General features: G+C 32.4%; 1 protein-coding gene across 15 annotated transcripts in view; it reads right to left on the bottom strand.

The window, feature by feature from the left end:
- The window catches only part of cep44 (centrosomal protein 44), a 217,257-nt gene that overhangs the window by 40,617 nt on the left and 157,405 nt on the right, over window positions 1-19,235 (bottom strand). For all 15 annotated transcript variants that reach the window (XM_087236366.1, XM_087236356.1, XM_087236365.1 and 12 more), the window contains one exon: window positions 12,139-12,339. The gene's annotated coding sequence lies outside the window, so the exon portion shown is untranslated. The remainder of the gene's footprint in view (window positions 1-12,138; window positions 12,340-19,235) is intronic.

Raw genomic sequence — 19,235 nt, 5'->3', positions numbered from 1 at the left:
CTAACCTGCTAGGCTATATTTTCAGCATATTACGAACAGGCAGCTAAATCTCTTAGCAATCAAGCTGCGCTTAGCATCAATCATGCTTCTCATCTCATCGGCCACAGTTTTATAGCCGCTTCAGACACTAGCTGCTGAAAAGTTAAAAGTGAAGTCCTGTACCTGGATTATGTTGCCTTTTGATGTTTTTCCCTCTCAGACGACCCTGCGTCCACACACACACACACACACACACACACACACACACACACACACACACACACACACACACACACACACACACACACACACACACACACACACACACACACACACACACACACACACACACACACACAGACAGTCAAAAAGGCCCCCTCTGCCATCTAAAGGCCAGGGAACAAGACAGACCACCAACAGCCACAACAGACTGTTAGGCTTTTATGGGCCTTGACCGCCTAGTGGTTTAGAAAGCACTGAGTTTAGTTTTTTTTTTTGTTTTTTTTTTGGTGGAATCAAGTATAAAATGGCCTCCAAGACCGTACACTGTGAGTTGTAAATCCGGGAGGCCTTTTGAGGTGCACTCCAACGTTGTAAAGTATTTACGTATAGTCACTGTACTTACTTTGTAATCTGACTCTTAAAAGAAAGCAACTTTTACGCTTTACTTAACTATTTCTTTTATAAACATGTATTGTTTACTGTACATATGGACAGAGCACATGCAATTCCTGTTGTCTTTTAGAGTCTGAACTGTCTCTATAGTTTTCATAATTGATAGTATAGTACAGTACTGACTTTTCAACCTTTAAGTTTAGTTATTGTTTGTATTGGAAGGAACACACACAAACACAATAAGCTATGTGTATGACAAGTGTCTTTCAACCATTGATAAACCTCCGGTGAAAGGTTGATGTGGCTATTCAATAGGTTTCTTTTATATCATCGATAAAGCAATTGAATTAAAATATAATCAGTTAAACTTTACTTAGACATTAATTTAGTTGTTGAAGCATAAAATGAAATAAAAGATCATTTGCATGCAGGAATGTAATTTAATGCAGTACTTCTTGTCTGGTCTGAGACCCACTTTATATTAGTGTCTCAATTAGGCATTGAAGATTAATGATTTTAAAGAAACCAGATCTCAAACGCAGTGGTTTTATAGTAACACGACAGTTCACCGGAAGTACTTGAAAATTAAAAGTTATTTTTAAAAAAAAAAGTTTCCCCCTGTGGCACGCATAAAAACTATTTTAACATCTGTTTTTTTTTTTTTTTTTTTTTGGGTCCAATGATTGTCAAAGTGAACTGGTTAACAACATACAGTCACGCATACTTTTAGGTACAATTCTCACTATTAACAAACCATCAACTATGACTTTTGGCATAGTTGAGGCATGAGTTACCTTTCGGTATTGGAAAGGATTAGGGGTGTAGAATAAGATTATGCAGTCAAATAAAAAGCCAGTATCTATAATAGACTGGTGTGTACAGAGTACATGCAGTTCCTGTTGTCTTTCAGAGTCTAAACCATCTCCATAGTTTCCATAATTGATAGTATTGTCCTTTTCTTTTTCCACACAATTTTTTATGAAGCTGCTTTGATACAATCTGTATAGTATTAAGCACTACAGAAATAAATGTGACTATATTTGACGTGGCAGCAACCAGTGATAAAGCCAAAGCCAGCATATGACTTTAATTTACTGAATATTTTTCAGACTATTTTTTTTGAAACTGCTTATTGTTTTACTTATGCTGTTCAAAGTGGCAACATTGATTTATAGCATTATTAAAAAATACAATTTTATTTTTATTTTAGAAAATAAGCAACTGTTTGTCACACACATTCACTCTTTCTTGTTTTTACGGGTATAAATAAGGCATATTTGAGCCTCCTGTAAAATACTTAAGTGCTATTAAAAGATCAATAAATAAAGATTCTTTAATGACATGTTGATTCCATGATGAACATTCAATGAAAAGGTTATTCGGATAATTAAATCTTCTTTACATCAAGAAACAAATAGTTATTTTAGGAATCCTAAATTGTTCTTTTTTAGAATCACTGCAGAACTTTAGGTGTCATTGGAAGTCATTTGCACAGTAAAGTACAGTGCTCAGCATAATTAAGTACACCCCATTTTAAAAATGTATACTTTTATCCATTTCTCAGTGAATATGGTGTATTAGAACAAAACATATTATTTAAACAGATTTATTCAAATAATATTTCAGTCAGAACATCTTTAGAAATAGAAATTGTATTTAATATTTTTCTATAACATATACATTTGGTTGTACTAATTTTTGAACCATTATTGTTTAAAAAATATTTTTGGCCTTTATTAGATAGGACAGTGTTGAGACAGGCAGCTAAGTTGGAGAGAGAGAGAGGGGTAGGGTAGGGAAATGTCCTCAAGCCAGGATTCGAACCTGGGATGCCCTGACGTTCTACTGCACCGTATGTCGGCGGACTAACCAATAAGCTATTGCACCAACATTTTTGAACCATTATTGTGAGTTATTTTGTTAGACAAGCTCCAGATTTGGCTTCAGTACTGACTGATAAATATGAACAAATATAACATTGTAAAGATTTAAAATAATAATGGAGAGATTTGTGAGCAGTGTACTCATATATGCTGAGCATCTCTACTTTTCCTCCAATACAGTTTTCAGGTTCTTCTCTCACCTTTTCAAACAAGACATTAAGTATGAAAATGAACATAGGCGTACATTTTTAAAAGCCCCACTGCTTTTGTTTCAACACTCACTCGAGACAAAAGCATCAAAGGGGACAAGGAACTCATTGTGCGACGTCCGCCGAGACAATTGAGCTGCGTACGATGGCTAGGATCTGGTGACAGAAGAGTGATTTCATGGAAAAACAAGAGGAGGGAAACAAAACTGCCCTTTTGAAATGGGGGAGGAGTGATAGAAAAAGGAAAAGAGCGAATGACAAATAGAGAGGAGATAAACCACACTCCCTACTGACACACATCCAGGTCACTGCCTCCACAACATGTATCCCCAGTGCCATGGCTCTTTTCCTCCAGCATGGCGTCGTTTGATACAGAGACCAGGCCTCTGAAGCAACAGGGTGCCGACCCAATCACAGCCTTTGCCCATCCCCTTGGGTTACTTTTGGCATTCATTGAAAAAAAACAGATGGCGCTTTTGCATTTACCAGCTTGGCTACAATGAACGCGAGGAATCTGTTGTGCTTTCCAGCCTGGGATTGCGCTCAAGGCTAAACTCTGCTAAATGTTGCACTAGGATTCTGTTGGGCTTTCTGCAGGACTACATCTCCCAGAGGCCTTTGCGAGTCTGTAAAGTAACAAAGCACTGTTGAAAGCTTTGGAGGAGACGCCAATGCTAAGCAGAGCCGCTCAAAAGGGTGTTAGCACCTGGGTGGTAAGGCAACTTTCCCATGTCATAACAGCTCTGGCAGTTTCTGTCACACCGATTACATAGCTGTAAAAATACTTGAAATACCCGTACATTAAACGGCATCCGATTTATTACTCTCAGCGATAACGCAACCTCTGTGTTCGTCAATACGCCTTTCGCGACACTTTGACTGACAGCTTCAAGTATGTGCTGTCAATGCAGAACAATAGCCATGCTTTATTCAAAGAGCCGCTAAAAGGATGTTTGTCTGAGAGGATGACATTGACCCAGACACCTCTCTAGATACTTAAAGGTGGTACTTCAGATTTGTAAAAACCCATGAAGCTATCAATAGTGAAGGAAAATCCATGGAATATGATGACAAACTGAATAGAAATGCAAAAAGTCATTAGAGCGACTCACTGAAAACCCATGTGGTCTTAATGACAAAGCCTCTCTCTGTAATGACCTTAGTTAATGGCTGCATTGCTAAGGGGCCCCATGTCTGCGAGACACAGACAGGCATGAGATGACAAAAAGAGAGGCCGGGCAACTAATCAACCACTGAGAGCGATGTACGTTCTTAAAATAGACACGTTGAGGCTTCGGAAAACAAGCTGATGCTTTTGAAATCATACTTAAGGAGTAAAATTTAAATTCCTTGGTGAATGTTTAATGTAACATATAAACCAAACAGCAATGGTGTATTTGAGGAACCATTACTGCGTCAAATTTACTTTACATTAGAAGGAGACAATCATACAGTGGGTGGAAAAAGGAAAATGTAAACCCTTAATTCCTACCAAACAAGCTGTTTCTCACTTTTGGTTTATGGGCAGCACCACACACACACACACACACACACACACTCAGAGTAAGGCTTCACACCTCATTAACTGAAATAAAACCCATCCAAGCATTTGAACGAGTGAGGCCAGGGCATTTTTACCTGCCTTCGCAATAATAAAGAGAGTATGTTTTGCGTCTTACCAGTTGTCCTCAGCTTTGACTTTTCAACCTTTAAGCTTAATTACTGTTTGTGTTTAAAGGAACACATACACATACACAATATATATACACGACAAGTGTTTTTCAGCCACTGATAAACTTCGAGTGAAAGGTTGATGGGGCTATTTTCAATCTCATAAGGTTCCTTTAAGAGCATCGACAATGTAATTGAATTAAAATAGACTTCAAGATAGAGTTCATTTAGTTGCTCAAGCATAAAACAAAATAAAAGACCCTTTAAACAAAAGAATGTAATTTAATGCGGTGATTCTCATCTGGTCTGAGACCCACTTTATATTGGTATCTCAATCAGGCAGTGAAGAATAATGATAAAAAAAAACAGATCTTGAAAGCGATGGTTTTATATTAGCATGACAGTTTACAAGAAGCAAATGTAAATTAAAAGTCTTTGTGCATGTACCCCATTAAATTTCGTTCATCATTTAATCACCTTTATGCAGATCCATACTTTTTTTCTGTTTTACAAATAAAAAACTATTTTAAAATTCATTTTTTAGTCCAATGAATGCCAAAATGGATTGGTTAACAACACAGAGTCCCACTTTAAGGTAAAATTAACTTTGATTTTTGCCTAAGAAAAACTATTAAGACATTAGTTAGGTTTAGGTACAGGGAAGGGTTAGGAATTTAGAATATTATGATGGAGAATATGTACTTTTTTAGTACAAATAAGTCAGTATAATAGACAGGTAACAGGGCCAGACAGTATCTACTGACATTTTTTTGCTATTTCTTCTGAGAATTTTGTAAGAAATCTGTGGATTTATGCGGAATTATTTTAGGAGTATCATAACTAAAAACTTAATATATGAAATAAAAATGATAGCTTTTTAACTTTTATTTAATGTTTACAATCCAAATCCATCTAAATCCACTTATTTGGTAAACACAGCAAGTCTATCATATGATACAGTATGAACTAAAAGACAGAAAATATGACTTTACAAATTGTATTGTAAATAAATCAAACAAACACATATTAGGCAATACTATTACTGAAATTAATTTAAAAACTGAATAAAAATATAAATTTAAACAAGTGAAAAAAAATAGACTCAATGGGCTAAAAATCTGCGGAAATCTGTGGTTTACTGTGCCCGCAGATTCCCTATGTCCCTAGGCCAGTAGTTAAAACACTATATCCTTTTTGATGTTCTGGAATATAAATAGTAAACAATATAAGTAATTAGTGTTTTTACACAAGTTGCTGCTGAAGACAACATGAATTTGCAAAATAAAAAAACTAAAATTCTGCATTATGCTTGTCAGACCAATGGTTGACTCTCTCACTTCTGTAAAGACGCACAACGGTACTGTGAAATGCTTATGGACCAAATAGATGAGACCTAAAGTAAACATTGCATAGTTGTGTGTATATATTTATCTGTTCATTAACCATTCTAAGTAGAACTTGAGAGTGTTCTCCTTTTTATGTATCCTTTTAAATTGCATTATGATACCTTGATCTCTGCTCTGACAGCTGTTGATGTTGAAATGTGTTGAAAAGTGACTTTTACTGACATTTTATGATATTAAAATTATATATCGTCACCCAATTTTTTTTTTACTGTAAAAATGTTGATTGAATGACTAAGAATGTTAATAAAAGTTACATTTTCGATATTAAAAGCAGAGCAGAATGCAACTCGCAAAGGTTTCACGATGTAATCTGAAAACATTCAGTAATTTTTTTACACTTTATCTTTAAATGCAGAGAAACTTTTCATTGTGCAAATGTTTTTTTAAAGTATTATTCAAAAAGGTTATTAGCAAGTTGTTCATATTAAGAAAAAAACAAAATGATGATTGAAAATTTGACTCTTCAATGGCGTTATGGTGAACAAGTCTGTTAAAATATAATTTTCTTACAATGTTTTTTTCTAAAACAAAAAGGTACTTTTAGTATACATATGGTCTCATACAGCAGAAAAAAAAGAAGTTGTTTGAAATCTATTTATTGAATACTAACATAAAACATCATAGTCATTCGTATTGAGACTGGCCTTGGAGTGCAGTGTGGCATACTTGTGCAATCTGGAAAGAGTCAATAATGCATATATTTCATTCTCTAATTATGTACCAATTAACAGAAGCCTCACTGTGGGCTCATTTTTCATGGAAAGCTGTCTCATTAGACCAAAGACTAAAACAATCTAGCTATCACATTTTTTCTTTATCGCTGTGTGCTGTGTATGCTAGCGGTTATGTGGGATTTCCTGTGGCTGCGTGTCCTCTCAGTTGTAACCGTGTCCGCTTTGACTAAGGTTAATCAAGTGTTTCTCCATCTCCAGCATTCTTTCCTTTTAGCAGGCAGGAAAGAGAGGGAGAGACTTTTCCACATGAGGAGAAAGTCAAACTGGCCCTGTGATATCTTATAGATACATATTAATATTAAGGTGAGACACTCTAAGGCAAGATTTAGAGTTTTTGCTGTGTTTTTTCATTCTATTTAAAGAAAGCATCCAAAATAAAATGTAACATCTTTCTGTTGTCACACTTTATCATGTTGTTTACTTTAAAAAATTGTATTGAGCCACAAATTTTAAATTGCAGTGTTCACTACATAAATCAAACTTATGTTTTATTCTTATTTGTATTTAATTCAATAATGATTTTACAGAGTGATACTTTTATAAATAATATGATTTCCACATAAAGTATGCATATAAAGTTATAGTAAATATATTTGAACATATATGTACACATTTTTAATTCTTTTGGTTCAAAGTTAATATAAATATATAAATAAACGGGCCATATTTTGGCAATATTTTAAAATATATGTTGCATATATGTTCATAAATTCAAAATATTTTTATATCAGTAAAGTTTAAATATAAACGTTATATGTTAAACAAGTGATTTGCTTAACAAGTGCTATTAATTATATGAGATTTTTATAAGATTTTTTTATAAAACTATAAAAAAAAAATTTCTCCTGTCCATTTGCAATGTTTTCTGATTTTTGAAATAAAAATGAATACCAATATTTCCTCTGTAAAAACTTTGACTGTAAAACCTCCTCGACACCAAAACAAAAAACAAATAACAAATAATAATAGCAATAAATAAACAAATAAATTCATTCATTCATTCATTTTCTTGACGGCTTAGTCCCTTTATTAATCCGGGGTCGATAGAGCGGAATGAGCCACCAACTTATCCAGCAAGTTTTTACATAGCGGATGCTCATCCAGCCGCAACCCATCTCTGGGAAACATCCACATTCACACACACACACTCATAGACTACGGACAATTTAGCCTACCCAATTCACCTGTACCGCATGTCTTTGGACTGTGGGGGAAACCAGAGCACCTGAAGGAAACCCACGCAAAGGCAGGGAGAACATGCAAACTCCACACAGAAACGCCAACTGAGCCGAGGTTCGAACCAGCAACCCAGCGACCCTCTTGCTGTGAGGCAACAGCACTACCTACTGCGCCACTGCCTCGCCTAAACAAATAAATTATATAATAAAATACAAACAAACAAAAAGATAAAATTACAAACAAATAGGCAAACATTTTACATATTATTAAGCAAATAAATAAAATAAAATAAACTTGTACCTAATTTCAACCAATGCTTAGGTATATAATAATGCATAATGTAATCAATCAGCGGGACAACAATCAAATATATGTACATAATTTCAATGTATTATTATATGAGTGAAATTCAAATATGAACTTGAATGTTAAGCAAGTGATTTGCTAAACAAGTCATATTGATTATAAGAGATTTTTATATAGGTTAATTAAATACAATTTATAAAACAATTTATTATTATTATTATTATTATTATTATTATTATTATTATTATTATTATTATTATTATTATTCTGTTAGTTTGCAATATTTTCTGAATTTTGAAATAATATTGAAACATAATATTTCCTCTGTAAAAACATTTACTCTAAAACCTGACCCCCTAAAAACCTAAACAATAGCAATAAATAAACAAAAATATATCATTAAAAATAAACAAACAAAACTTAAATTACAAACAAATAAGCAAACATATAATATATCATTAAGCAAATAAATAAATAAATACATAAAAATCAATCAATAAAAAATAATAAAAAAACCAAAAATAAAATAAATAAATATATTTGAACTAAATTTCAACTAATGTAAGGTACATAATAATGCATAATGTAAAGCATCAACTGTGCAACAATCAACTATATGTACATAAATTCAATGTATTTTTATATCAGTGAAATGCAAATATGAACTTGAATGTTAAGCAAGTGATTTGCCAAACAAGTCATATTGATTATAAGAGATTTTTATACGGGTTAATTAAATACAATTTATAAAACAAACAAAAAAAAATGTTTTTTTTTTCTTCTGACCATTTACAATGTTTTAAACAAATCCCAACATTTCCTCTGTAAAAAGACTCTAAAACCTCCCCCAACACAAAAACCACAAATAATAATAAAAATAAAGAAACAAATAAATTATATAATAAAAAGTGTAAACTGGGCAAGTATAGTAATAAACATTTTTTCATTTATTTTTACCCTGCTCACCTGCAATGTCACACAAATATACAAATATATATATATATATATATATATATTTTTTTTTTTTCCTATACTTTCCTGTTTCAACGCTGTTCGCATCATTTGAATATCCTGCACTTTTATAGCTCTGGATGAAGAGATTTACGGCAGTGCATTTCTCTATTGACGGGTGAAAGGTCAGTGATAATGTGTATGGGATGAAGCAGAGATGAAACACTAAAGCTCAGTTATCTCTGCAGCCCGTTTCCCACAGTAGATATGTCATGGAGGGCCTCTTTTTTTTTTCTCCCTCTTACCTTCCCTGACCCCTTTGCTGATGCTGTGCACGCCTGGATGCTTTTGTCATTTGTTGTGCTTAACATTATGGACATCGTTCACCACCAGGATAGGGCCAATCTGAGCTCTCTGCTGAAATGACTACTGCTGACAAACTCTCTGATAAGTGTTCATGCTGGAATGCTGTCTACGCTGTAAACTGATGACTGAACTAAGAACAATTATTTTTAGTACTCTATATTTTTAATATCTTATGTTAATTTCTTATTATTATTTTAATGTATAGTTCACGCTATTAGCACACCATTAACTAAGACTTTTAGGTCAATAAACTATTAACTAGCTCCTTATTTTATTTTATAATACTCTCCTTCTTTATATATATATATATATATATATATTGTCATTGTTAAAATTAATTGATTTTACATTTTTAGATGATTGCAATAATGCTTATGAGTATATCATATTTTCATGTTACAATTATTTGTTGAAGCTTTTATTGTAGTATATGCAGTATTATTATTATGTTGACTTAAATGTTACTTTAAAAGATATACTAACAAAAATACTTTCTATGTTGCTTTAATGGAAACAAATGTTTTAAATTAAATGCAAAATATTATAACACTTCAAATTAAAGACTCATTAGTAAATGTTAGTTAATAAATTAAATTGAACATTGAGAAAATGATGAATTTCTTATAGCTACTTTGTTAACATATAGTTTCAAAATATACAACTGAATTTTAACTGAATTAATTCCTTAATTAAATTATTATAACTTGAAATCAGATTGCATTTTAATGTATTATTAGGCAATAACTAGGAAATTAACAGTCAAAAATTAATAAAAGCTTTTGGAGTTTTAATAGTTACTTGCTTGGGTATTTTAGAATGTTAGTCATTTTAAGATTGTTTACCTGTTTACATATTTAACTACTTTAAATATAGAATAGCATGTCTACTTTAACGTTTTAATATGGATGAAATGTTTAGTAACATCTTATTTAAAGGTGTTCTTGTTACACATGTTCCATGAACTTATCATAATTACAATGGATTATGCATAATAATACAACTAATCCCAAACCCAACTCTCATCCTTACCCTAACCATATAGTACAGTTGAAGTCTGGATTAATTAACCCCCTGAATTGTTAGACCCGTTTATTTTTTTCCCCTTAAGTCTTGTTTTTTTTTCAACACATTTCTAAACACAATAGTTTTAATAACTCATTTATAATAACTTACTTTTACCTTTGACATGATGACAGTAAATGATATTTTAGATATTTTTCAAGACACTTCTATACAGCTTAAAGTGACATTTAAAGGCTTAACTAGGTTAATTAGGTTAACTACACAGAATATGGTAATTAGGCAAGGTATTTTAAGATTGTTTGTTCTGTAGACTTTTGAAAAAAAAAAACCTTAAAGAGGCTAATAATTTTGACCTTAAAATGTTTTTTTTTATGTTTTATTAAATGTTTCTTTTATTCTAGCCGAAATAAAACAAGTAAGACTTTCCCAAGAAGTAAAATTATTATCAGACATACTGTGAATATTTCCTTGTTCTGTTAAACATCATTTGGGAAATATTTGAAAAAAAAAAAAAAAGAAAGAAAGAAAATTCAAAGGGGATTTAATAATTCTGACTTCAACTGTATATGTAAATAATTAATAATACTTGAGTTAAATGAAAAATTACTGTAAAAAAGACACCTTAAAATAGTTTGTATCTTAATATTTCACAATGTATTTATTATATTAAATGATATTATGCTTTAAATTAAGCAAAAATCTTGTTGACGAATTGCTTAAACCTGGTCATCTGAAGGACAGCGGCAAAGTATGAGGGCGACATGGTGGCACAGTGGGTAGCGCTGTCACCTCACAGCAAGAAGACCGCTGGTTTGAGCCCCTGGCATTTCTTTGTGGAGTCTGCATTTTCTCCCCGTGATTGCGTGGGTTTTAGAGAATAGAGAATAGTGAAACTGTCCATAGTGTATGTGTGTATGTCCTGGTCCTCCAGGTTGGGGATTGAGCATTGGGCTAACAACCCACCTCACAAAAACTAGATGTTATGAAACACCAATGTGGTGTGGCTAAATATCAACTTTGATATGAAATGGCTGATATTTATATAAAATATAATTAATATTATAAATTAATAATAATTTAAAATGTGTATTTGTTCTTAAATTGTAGAAATAAAGAAAGAATTACTTAAATGACAACCATTTTATTTGAAATGTGAAAGAAATGTCATAATTTTACTCAAAGTCATAACCTAATAAATCTGTAAATATCTTACTAATATTATGAATATGATAAATAATCATTTAAAATGTGTAATTAGGTAATGGCTAGCTCTAATTATAAAATAAGAATTTTTCTGTCATTTTTCATTCTTAAAATTGTATTTGTTCTTAAAAAAAGAAAGAAAGAAGGAAAAAAGAAAGAAAGAAATAAGGGAAGGAAGGAATTTTTCTAATATTTGAAATTAGGAAGAAATGTCCTTAAAAATGTATAGAATAAAACAAATATGAACATTTGACTCTACTTCTAAACCTCTACCTAATCTGTAAAATAGTTTATTTCACTCATACAGCTATATATGTTTTTTATATAATTATCTAAAGCTGTTGACTTATAATGTAGAATTATAATTCATTAATGTAACACCTAATGACTTAATACCTTAAATGCAAATGATCAATATGCATGCTATAAAACCATTTATAGCTGTGTTGCCTTTAGAAAAGCAGCCATATCTCGGTCATGCAAATCCTCCCCCATTACAGAGCATTCCAGGTAATGTGTTTTTATGCCAGTGAGTGAGTCCAGGCCACATTAAGTGCACACTGCCTAGGTGCTGTACAGGGATGAACAGATAAGAGCTGCAGATAGGAAGTACCTCATACAGTGCCGCTCTTCTTTCTGAACGAGCCCTTCTCTTTGATTAGTCAGATGAGCGGGGCGTCTGGTGCTGGATGTTAACGTGATTAGGCCTTTTGCGCCGATGCCTTGATGTCACATATACCCTAAAAACCAGAGGCTTAGTGACTCTGAAGGCCAGCTGCTTGATATGGCGGACAGCAGGCTGCGGTGAGGACAGCTGTGAATGGAAATAAAGAGGGCTTTTAGAAGGCCAGGATTGGACCACCCATTGCTTTTATGCCCATAAGAAACACTGGACAGGTTAGCCATCAGATTCAATTGGCCAAATAATTAGAGTTTGTTAATTGAATGTAGAAGATAATGAGGAGAGTTGGGGTGGAAATGAGAATGAATTTCTTCATGTTGTGCCAAATGTGTAGACCTATATTTTAAGGTGTCCATTTTAGGCAATGCCGGTATGATATTACTGGCATTATATTAGATATTAATGTTGGTTAAATAATATTTGCTATCACTTTATTTTAAGGTGTTCATTACACTATAGTAATTACAATGAATTATGTATAATAACATGCAACTAATCCTAAACCCAACCCTCACTCTAACCCTATAGTACATTTTAAGGTATCTTTTAGAAATGGGCCGGAATAAGATTCTGAAGGTGTGATAATAGACATTGAAATTATTTTTCATTGACTTATATAATATTTTAAATTTGTAATTTGTGGGCATTTTATATTTATATTACAAAATATATTTTACTTTAAGAAAGATTTAAAATATTTTGGAATAGTCAGTCAGTCAAACATGTCAGGCCAAATAATTAAAATAAATCACTGATTTTTGCTTGATTTGCATTTTATTTCAGACACACAATACAATCATGAATGTACTGTACATACTACAACACCATTAAAAACAAACAAAACTAAACAAAACTAAAAAACAAAACAAAACAAAAAACTAAACAAAACAAAACAAACATTTTTTCCAATGCCTCCCAACAGTGTTGGAGGTAACGCTTTACAAGTAACATGAGTTACGTAAAAATATTACTTTTTTAAGTAACACGTAAAGTGGCGCATTACTTTTAAAAAATAAGTAATAATATTTGAGTTACTTGTTAAAAAATGTATCTGGAGTTACTTTTTAGATTAATTAATTCGCTTTTAAAAAAGTTTGCTGAATTAAAAATAGTGTAATCACGTTTAATCACACTCAGTGAGAGAATGAGCTCCCCGCGGGAACAGACAAAAACCAAGATGGCAGAACCTTTCATTTCTGTGATGGAAGTATTCTCATTATTTTGCTCACATGGAAGAAAAGGGGATTGTCTCAATGGACAGTGATGTTACTTAACTAATAAGGCAAAAATACAAACGTAGCAAACACATTGCTTTTAACTTTCATTAATCTGTATATCTGGCATGTATCTGAAGGTAACATTATTCATTCATTCATTTTCTTTTTAGGCTTGGTCCCTTTATTAATCTGTGGAATGAACCGCCACCTTATCCAGCATATGTTTTATGCAATGGATGTCCTTCCAGCTGAGCATATACCCATTTCACCTTTATAGCGCATTTCTTTGAACTTGTGGGGGACACCGGAGCACCCGGAGGAAACCCATGCGAACGAGGTGAAACTCCACACAGAAATGCCAACTGACCCAGCCGAGGCTCCAACCAGCGGCCCTCTTGCTGTGAGGCAACAGCACTACCTACTGCGCCACCGCGTCGCCATAACATTCAATTTATTATTATTTTTTTTCAAAGGTAAAGGAAGTTGTTGGTTATACAGTGTGTTGTTAAATGCAGAGCTCCTCTATTTCAAAAAAGAAAAATACCCTAAATATTCTAAAAGAGATCAAGCCTCAGGCAAGTATGAAAAAGTAATGCAACTTAATTTTTAGAGAGTAACTCAATATTGTAATGCATTACTTTCAAAAGTAACTTTCTCCAACACTGATGGCATTTAGTATTAGTGTGGGATCACTAATCTCTAAAAACACTTAAGATCATTAAGATCACTAAAAACCATTAGAATTTATCCATTCATTCATCTATCCGTTCATCCATCCATCCATCCATGCATCCATCCATCCATCCATTCATTCATTGATTCATTGATTTATTCGTTTTGGTTTAGATTTTTGTTATACCTACAACAATGTGATTATTGCTTCATTTTTATGTTTAATGCATACTCTAAAATATTAGTAGTACATATTATCAAAATATGATATTTGATGTCTATCATCTATAAGAGTCAAATCACAGCGAATGTTGGAAACCCTTTCTGAATCACAGCGATTCTACACAATGGCCACTCTAGTATCTCTCTGAGGGTCTTTTGTATGGGACTGTGTGTGTGTGGGCACAACAGCACTGGATGCCCCCTAATACGGTTCCCGGGACAGCAGTTGCCTCTATGGCTATTCGTGCAGTCACAAGCAATTAGGAGAATCATCTCTCTGCAACACAAAGGTTAGCAGCATGCCAGCTTTCATCTCCACTGTCCTCTCAGACTGCGGGTGGCACCGTCAAAGCCCACCATTATCTGACCCGGACAGAAATAAATGATATTGTATGTGTGGAGAAGTCTCCATTCCCGTCTGCCAAAAGAACATTGGGGAGCTTGTCAAAGTGCAGTGTGAGAAGCATTTCTGCATATTTAAGGCGAGAAAAAAAAACATGGTTTCTAATGGACGTTTATTTGTTAATTTTGACATTTTTGTACTTTTTGGCTTTCCATAAAGTGTTTTCTTTTTTCTATCTTCTGTTTATCTAATGGAAAGAAAATGTTTAAATACACATTTACTGTAAGTGTGTCTTTTCTTGTAATTTTTGTCTGCAGATTTCAATTACAAAACATGTTTATTTTAAAGGTTGTTTTTTTTTCTAACTTAATTGTCTCCTTGCCTTAAATTTTCATTTTTTAAGCAGCACTTACATACACTAGATTTATTGATTTCTATATTCTGAAGGTTTGTACCGAGGGACACATCTTCATACATATAGATTCTGGTTTAATTAAAACATTTCATTATGATTTTTTTTTCTGTCTATTTGTAATATTTTCTAAAGGTATTCCCCATATCCCCTCTGTAAAAGACCTTCGACTCCAGTGTGTCAAAAGTAAACGAAAACCCAACTTCATCCAGTGTTCAGATGTTGTGATTGTAGGCAAATGAGCCATTCACATTTATTTAATAAAATAATTATTTATTTGTTTGTATATATTTTAATATATAAAAAAAACACTTTAATTACAATAGTTTTTTTTTTACCTATTTACCTGCAGTGTATTTTTTCATTTAACACATTAAAAAAATTTCCTGAAGAATCTACAATAAATTACTGGCAGCAATTTACCAGTAACTTACACTGTAAAAAAGTGCTGAGTTCCACACAGTTGATTAAGTTAACCTAATCGTTTTTGCAAATTTAAGTGGATTAAACATAAAACAATTTGACGCCAAAAAACTTTTGTTTCTTGTGTTAAGGTTTGTGTTGCTTCCACTCATTTTAAATAAGTAGCTTTAACAAGCAGCAAAAGTATTTTTTGAGTGTACTGTAAATCAATTACAGCACCATTTATCTTGCTGTATGTGCATTTACAGTATTGCATATCTTTACTGTAAAATATTTAGGGATTTTCACAATTTTTACTGTAAAAATACAGTACTGCATAACTGTCCTACCAGCCTGATCTCACGAGGAAATGTAAATATTTTACGTTTTGTCAATTTAGTGGCTAATTTGTATAAACTCATCGAGTTTAGTCATAGAAAATGTACAGTTTTTAAAAGGAGATGTAGCACCTAACCCCACCCCTAAGTCCAACCGTCATTGTGGGATGAGCAAATCATACTAAACGGTATAAATGAGATTGTATGATACGAATTAGCCACTAAATGTAAAAAGTTATGAATTGCAGTGTGATAGCATTGGTCCTACGGTAAAATACTGTTCACATTACAGTTAAATACAGTATAACTTACAAAATTTGTTAACTGTATTATTTTGGTTAAACTAGGATTTATACTAGGATAACAGAAAGTGCAGGAAGAAATCTTAGCTGAAGCCCTTTTCAATTAAGACAGTGTGTTATGATTAAAATTATGACTGTTAACAAATGTACACCCTTTACATCTTCTAGATGTACAAGCAGGACATATGTAAACTAATCTAAATATGTAACATTGATACATTTTCATCAAAAATGATATTTCTTCATTACAAAGTTGCATTTCTTGCCTTAAACCAACAGCAACACATTAAAGCTTCTAGAAGGGAGTAAAAAAGCAACCAGTGAGATTAAACGGGTCAAGTAAACACTGTTAGCGCTGACCTAGTGTTTAGTGGCCACTGAGAAGTGTGCGACGCGTGTATGTTTTGCTCAGTCCGAGTGCCCTCTTCCACCAATGGTTTAATACAGTATGTGAGAGGGCAACATAAGAAGCAAAAAGGGAAGCAGGAAGCTATAAATCAGAGAAACTACCCGACCGATTGCCCTCGCTAAATCAAATCAGCAGGCAAATGCTTGAATTCTCTCCCAAACTCCAGTCCGTCGAACATGCAGTCGCAAAACTCAAAACCCCAGCCAGGCAATCGCTGACACTCACCAGATACCCAGCAGCCCCGGCGCTAATCCGTTTAGCCTCGGCCCCAGTGTGGTTCTGTGTAGCCATGGGCTTTTGTTTGGGCTTTGTGAAAAGAAGAGCTAACCGAATTTTGGGATGGGTAATTGATGCCAGCGTGTACGGTTGTTCTTGGAACAGGACAGGGGAGAGAGAGTTGATAACGTGGTTATATTGTATACGCAACGATTAATCGTAATGCGAAACAGACACTGTCATTACTGACTTTGTTATTTGTCCATTCTGCTCCATGTGATGTGGTCTGCCTGTGATTTATTGAATCAATGGCATAATGTTGTTTTAACCAATTTCATAATGTTTTTGTTTTAACTCTTCTTTAAATTAAGAGATGGAAATGTCTATTTTTGTTTAATGCGTCTGATATTTTTAGTTATTTTAAAGGAGATGTCAGGTCTTCATTTCCAGACTCCATTCTTCCTCAATGAATATGTGCTTTTAAAAGTTTGCATTTATCAGTCGTTTTGGGGAGAACTACATTTCTTATCCATATCTTGGCGAAGAGATGGATCAGAGGTCGAAGTTCACCTTGTAGTTCCTAAAAGTGATGATAGGCTCAGCAAGGCTCTGATAAGAAGGAGCCACCAAGCTCTGCGTATTCTGGAGCCATCAGTTAAGAGATAAAGGACATTTACACTCTGAAATATAGATTTGTTTGTTCTAAAATGTACTTTTAAAAATGCCTTACTATCTCAGTTTTCAAATTCTTCAAAGTCCTTTCTTGCACTGTTCTAAAATTATTTGTAAATTAGCAGTTTTTCTTATTTTGTGATCAGTCTGTTTATTTTTCCCTATTTATTTATGCCTTTGAATTACTTTATGGAACCTACTTTAACCTTGAAAAAGTAACAACAACAACAACAACAACAACAACAACAACAACAACAACAAAAAACAACAAAAAGACTTTTATTAACTTTTTAATAGTTCAAAGTGATATATTATCTGGGTTGGTATTGTACTGTGTATTACCAAAAACCTTATAATAAAGTGCCATTACATTTTCTAATGTTTTACAGACTGATTTCTCTAGATATTTTTTTTCTTATTAATTGCATTATTTCTAACTACTAAAATGCCAATAAAAGTCACTTTATTAAACTGTTGAGTTGAATTTTCAACATCAAAATTCAACAGAGCAGAGATAAAGTTCCATAATGCAATTCACAACCGTAAATAAACAGAAAACAGAAAAAAATATGAAAGCTATTAATTAACAAATTTTTTTTTTTCAAATGTTTTTTACAGTGTGATCTTAATCTTAATCGTAAAATGAAAATATATTTTATAATGCTTCCATAAAATATATATTTTAATTTTTATGTATTTTATACCAAATATAAAACATTGCACTCCCAAATCGTTAGCATGTGCATCCCTTTTCAACACCTTTTCCAAAATTACTGTATTAATACAGAAATAAATATGCAATTATTATGTCTTATGTTGTATATTTTTAGCAACAGCCAAATACACTGTATGGTCAAAATTATAGATTTTTACTTTTAGGCCAAAAATCATTTGAATATTATTTAATGATCATGTTACATTTACATATTTTGTTGCATTATTTTTCTAATGTAAATATATCAACTCAAAACTCAATTTAGATTGGTAACTTTTAAAATCAGATTTGCTCAATAGCTTTTTAAAAAAGCCTTAGATTCCAGATATTCAAAGAGAAATATTGTCCTATTCTATCATAAATGGAAATCTTATTTATTCAACTTTCCGATGTATAAATCTCAATAAATCGACTTATGACAAATGTTTTGTGGTGTAGGGTCACATATGTTTTATAACGATTGCTTAATTTTGAATACATCCCAGTATTTATTTATTTATTTATTTATTTATTTATTTATTTATTTATTTATTTATTTATTTATTTATTTATAAATTATTATTATTTTTATTTAAAAAAGAAAGACAATATTTGGGCCTTGAAGATACAAATTAATATTAATATGTATTAATATCTAAAAATACAAATATGTACCTATAATGATACCTCAATGATACCAAAGTGCACATTTAAGGTACGAATATGCATCTAGGCACAAAGGTGTACCTTTAGAAAGGTGATGAGTTTTCAGCCTTTATTTTCTGAGAGTGTATCAGTGCAAGAGTTCTACATTTTTGTGATGTTTTTGTCATGCATTGCTGTTTTTAAAATATTAAAGAACGGTCTAATCATGTTTACCAATTTTTACCAAATATCTTTGTTATAATTAAATACTTGATAACTATTATTTTCATATCATTCAGTGCTTAAAGAATTCATTGCAGCAGATAAATCCAGCAATACGTACTGCAAATTATTAAACCTAAATATTTGTTTAACATAATTTAGTGATTTTAATGATTAGGAACAATTATACGTATTATAAATCATAAAAGGGCAGGACACTGCAATCAAATTCATACTGTGTGAAGAGAAATGTCTTCGAATG

The sequence above is a fragment of the Danio rerio genome, chromosome 1, assembly GCF_052040795.2.
Source record: "Danio rerio strain M-AB ecotype USA chromosome 1, GRCz13ab, whole genome shotgun sequence".
Lineage (NCBI taxonomy): Eukaryota > Metazoa > Chordata > Actinopteri > Cypriniformes > Danionidae > Danio > Danio rerio.
This window is presented reverse-complemented; position numbering and strand designations above follow the sequence as displayed.